The sequence below is a fragment of the Macrosteles quadrilineatus genome, unplaced genomic scaffold (assembly GCF_028750875.1).
Source record: "Macrosteles quadrilineatus isolate MER2022 unplaced genomic scaffold, UCM_ALF_1.0 Scaffold_8__2_contigs__length_117827958, whole genome shotgun sequence".
Lineage (NCBI taxonomy): Eukaryota > Metazoa > Arthropoda > Insecta > Hemiptera > Cicadellidae > Macrosteles > Macrosteles quadrilineatus.
The window spans coordinates 68,243,337-68,248,891 of NW_026542601.1; the positions used below are offsets into that span (position 1 = coordinate 68,243,337).

Sequence of the window (5,555 nt, forward strand, 5' to 3'; positions counted from 1 at the left end):
TCAATAAAGTAGTCGTCAGTTTATACGTTATCCACTGCGACCCATTGCCGTGCGAGTCTTTATTATTGAGTAGTTGTTATTGATCCAACTAATTCAGTCTATTAAGCAATTCGTGAATTTTTTTACCATGACATTTTTCAAACCACCTATTTTAAGCTTAAATATGTTTGGAGTCAAACATAATCCTTCAAGACTCATCAATATTATCTAGAATGATAATTATATAGAATTATATCTTAACCACATTGTTTTACTATTAAGACTTCCTCTGCAGTTTGATTTTAAGACATTTGCCCTTTATTTACTCATATATCATTTATAACCTACAGATAAAAGGAGATGAAAAAGAAAGAATTCATATTTAGTTATAGCATGTATTGTTTCAAGTATAACATTTGTTTATAATCGGTGTCTACATCTTCACGTAAATCACTCGATGTCTTGTTGGCATTCTACTCATTGTCTTCTTCAGCTCCAGGACACTGAAATACATTGTATTTTTGAGCTTCAAGACATGTGCATATTATGTGTAATATATTTTAAAAATATTACAGCCATTTTATTAGCTGTATACTCTCGTATACCTTGCATACATTTTGGATGGAAATACCGTTAGAACTACTAACTGCAAGACATGCAGCGTCGAAGCTTAGATTAGCTATTGATCTTTCGTACTCAGTTCTATCAAGGAAGCAGTTTTAAAAAATCTTTAAAGTATTTAAAGAAATAAATGTTGATTCAGTCTTTAAAAAGGCGAAAGTTTGAACATCGGAAAAACTCTTCATTGCAAGTTTTAAAATTTTATAAATATCAATTTATGAATTAAAACTATTTTTTAAACCTTTTTTTTTATTTAAAAGTAGTGCATTTATTATCCCTTTGAAATAAAATATACTAGAACCTGCTGTTAAAAATAATAATAAAGACGCTTTTTCTTTATTTAAACTTACAATTCTTTTCATAAATAATAAACAAGTTATTTGTTACAATGTCTTAAAATATCGAAGTAAATATTTTTAAAATGGTATAAATATGTAGCTAATAAAATATTACGGCAAACTCAAACATAGTTACTCACCAATCCATGGCATCCAGGTCCCGCTACATGACCTGTTTGAGCCATCCCTGTAAAAATAAAAAAATATATTGTTTTGATGGCTTATTAAGAAACCTAAAAAGAGGAATATCTTCTCTAACAATGCATTACTCTGAACTAAGTCTGATTTTCACAGATATAAAATAATTCTTTGCAACAAACTCAAATAATTTATCTAACGACATTTCAATAAAACCATATAATTGATCGAGAAGAGGTGAAATTAAGATGAATCCTAGCCTTTTACATAAACTAGTGGTCGTCCAGGGGTCGAAAACTCGACCAAATATGAAATTTGAATTTGAAGTTTGAAATGGTATAAAACATAGTGTATTCGACAGAAATAGTCATCATGATAGATCAGTGCTATCTGTTGGTGGCTCACATCAACTACGACGAATTTAGTGAAAAATGGTAAAAACTCAAATGCAATGTCTAGTTGTAGTTCAAAGCTACAGTCTTCTCTATTTACACCCCACGCTGTAAATAAATTGGAATTTCTTCAATTTGTTTGATTTTCTGTTTATATTTTGTTATTTCGTCACCAGCATGGCAAACCATATAACCCATGTTCATCCTACTAATATTATAAATGAGAAAGATTGGATGTATGTATGGATGTATGTTTGTGACAAGTGAACGCGAAAAATACTGGTCGGATTGGGCTGAAATTTGGCATGATGATAGCTCACATTCCCGATTAACATATAGGCATATTTTTTTTTCAAAAATCCTTTCGGGCTCCGCCCCAGTGGCTCTGGAGTTTCCCATGTTAACCTTATGAGAAATGGAATTATTGAATCTTAACAGCTGTTTCAATTAAACAAGTTGGTTCTGTTCTAGGTACTTTCCTGTTAAGGGGAACATTCATTATTATCGATGATTTTTTTCGATATATCGATATTTAATATTTCGGTCCGATATATTGTTTATTACGAATTTAAACATATCAGCTGTTCAGTATAATAAACAAACAATTTAATAAATAAACAAACAATTTAATAATTTCAGTACGGTAACAAAATGTTGCTTTGGGATTTACCATCAAACGAAAATAGAGCAATTGAATTTTTTAAATGTAGAGGTTTATTACATAGTGAACGTCAATGTACTAATGGTCATGATATGATATATTATTACTATGAAGAAAAACCATTCTGGAAATGCAACGTATGCAAAAACAAGGTAGGTCTACGAATTGGAAGTTGGTTTGAGGGAAGAAGATTACCGTTTACTACTGCAGTTAGATTTATATATTGTTGGTGTGAAGAGCTGACATCAGTAGACTTTTGTGCAAGGCAATTAGAAATGAACAAGAACACCGTAGTAGAGTGGAACAATTGCATAAGGGAAGTATGCGTAGATGCTGTGGAAAAGAAAAATGTTGGAAAAATTGGTGGGGATGGTTTGACAGTTGAAATAGACGAAAGTTTATTTACAAGAAGAAAGAACAATGCTGGAAGAGTGTTACCGGAACAGTGGGTGTTTGGTGGGCTTTGTCGCGAGACTAATGGACGTTTTTTAGTAAAGGTGCCAGATAGGAAAGCGAAAACCTTAATGGACGCAATCAAAGATCATGTAGAAGTAGGTTCTGTTATTATGTCTGATTGTTGGAAAGGGTATAAAACCGAGGAACTTGAACAGTCTGGGTTTACGCACTTTAAAGTTAACCACAGGTACAATTTTGTTGATCCAGATACTGGAGCCAATACACAACGTGTGGAACGTATGTGGGGGTCGGCAAAATGTAGAAACAAGCGACAACGAGGCACATCACGCCACCATTTGGATTCTTATCTTGCTGAGTACATGTGGCGGGAGTATGTAAAATCAGAAAATCTAGATAGTTTTGACACTATACTATCAGACATTTCGGCATTTATGCCCTTGTCTTAGATTTGTATTAGTTTTTCATTCTTATTTTGTTTCCTGTTATTGTTTGCTATATGTTTTTTTAATATAAAGGTTTGTTTCATTAACGTATGTTTTTAATTAATTAAAACATATAAGGCGCGGAGCACATCGCACACCAAGGAACAAGAATTGATACGGATCTACTTCGGATGTGCAATGATTTTCACGATCCGATGGATTTTAATGGAGATACGGCCGGAAAAGCATCGGAAAATCGAGTTAGTACCAAAATGACGAAAACTAGGTTAAGTTGGGTTAGGTTAGGTTAGGTTAGGTTAGGTTAGGTTATATTAGGTTGGGTTAGATTAGGTTAGGTTGGGTTAGGTTAGGTTAGGTTAGGTTAGGTTAAGTTATGTTAGGTTAGGTACTATAAATAACAATTTCATTGATAACCTAGCCCAATCCAAGCTAGCGTAATCTATCATAGCCTAACCTTATATCACATAACTAAACCTAATCTAATCTAACTTAACCTAGCCACACCTCCTAACCTAACTAAACCTAACCTAACCTAACCTAACCTAACCTAACCCAACCTAACCTAACCCAACCTAATATAACCTAACCTAACCTAACCTAACCTAACCCAACCTAACCTAACCTAATCAGACCTGACCTAACCCAACCTAGTTTTGGTCATTGTTGCGCTAACTAGATTTTCCAACGCTTTTCCGGCATTATCTCCATTAATATTCATCGGATCTCATATTAATAGCATATCATAGAACCAACTTTTTAGTTGAAACAGCTGAATAAATTCTTTAATTCCCTTTAAACATGAATAAGCATAAGGTTAACGTAGGGAACTACAGAGCCACTGGGGTGGCGTCCGAAAGAGTTTTTGGGATAAGAGTATGCCTATGTTAAACGGGAATACTTTAATACTTTTAATACATTTCAACGAAATGGCGACCATACAAAGTAGGTATTTTAGAATTTGAGGTATCATCATGCCAAATTTCAGCCCAATCCGTCCAGTAGTTAATGCGTGATTGAACTTCAAACAAATCAACAAACACACAAACTTTCACATTTATAAATATCAGTATATTATTAGTAAGCTTTTATGAACAGAACAATTATTTAGATTGATAAACCTTCATTCCATTTATTTATTATAAGGAAGTTTGGTTAGATTTTGACAGTTAAATTTAGTATCTTTTATCTATGTTATAATTAATTTTATCGTTTTTCGTAATTTCATGAATAAGAATGACGTCATGGATCTACTGACCATCATTACGTTTAGGATGGCTCCCGTGAGCCTCTCTGGAACGCGACCCGGTTATTCTAGGAACCCAGACCGATATATCGAAACATTAAGTATCGATATATCGAAAAAAAATCATCGATAATAATGAATGTTCCCTTTAACAGGAAAGTACCCTGTTGGTAGATGTTCAATAGCATTAAAGTTAAAAGGATCACCAACAGGGTGCAGCACTATTATTTCATTTAAATTTATGACAACAGCTAATTTGCAACCAAAAGGTGAGTGAGCGTAGCGAACGAACTTCAACCTGGAGGCGAGTTAGCGTAGCGAACGAGCTAACCTGAAGGCAAGTGAGCGCAGCGAACGAGCTCCAACCTAAAGGTGAGTGAGCGTAGCGAACGAGCTCCAACCTAAAGGTGAGTGAGCGTAGCGAACGAGCTCCAACCTAAAGGTGAGTGAGCGTAGCGAACAAACTTCAACCAGGACGTGATTGAGCCATGCGAACGAGATAATCTTGAAAATTAAGAAGTTAAACGGGGCAACGCCCGCGGGTTACAGCTAGTTTTTTTATAATTTCAAATTCATTTTTTGTGCTTATATTTAAGCCTATTTTAATTTATAAAGGGATTCTGCACATCTACAGATAAATATCTTTCTAACAGTATGCATAGATTTTCCCTGCGAAGCACACGAGCTGAGAAAACAGGTTTTAAAGAAACATGCTTGCCTATTAATATATATGTGACTTAAAACAAATTTTATTTCCCAAATTGGTTGGTTTTTTTTCCATTAAACATTGAAAATAGATTGTAGGATATATTGTACAGTATATGTTTGGATTTTTATCCACAGGCTACGTACAAGGGAGGGCCATGTGGCACTAACCAATGAATACAGCTAACTTTGCTTGTTATATATACTATTTTGATTTTATTTCATCTTTTCATTTCATTTCGACCAAATGTTAACCGGTGTTGTCAATACTCTAGGTTTGTTTTATTAGTAAAGAAATAATTATCTTTTCTTGAAACCAAAGCTTTTAGAATGCATGGTCAACTTGACAAATGAAAATTAATACCAGCGTGTTGTAAGCATTAACTTATTATTCATTTAAGTAAAACAAAATATTGCAGTTAAGCATATTTCTACCACATTATTCTTACGCTCACAACTAAATTTAGATTTGTTCACGTAAGCTAATACGTTAATTTTATATAGATTGGCAAATGATAATATTGACAGTATCAAACAACAATAATTACCTGATAAGACACAGACAGCAGCGATAGCAGCAACAACAATCTTGACGAGAGACATTGTGATGTTCTTTCT

General features: G+C 33.7%; 1 long non-coding RNA gene across 1 annotated transcript; it reads right to left on the minus strand.

Annotated features, from left to right (window-relative positions):
* Window positions 1-354: 354 nt before the first annotated feature.
* Window positions 355-5,555, minus strand: LOC128999348 (uncharacterized). The gene is made up of 3 exons (XR_008491281.1): window positions 5,486-5,555; window positions 1,079-1,125; window positions 355-482 (listed from the first exon to the last, which is right to left on the minus strand). It is a non-coding gene; the product is annotated as an uncharacterized LOC128999348 (long non-coding RNA).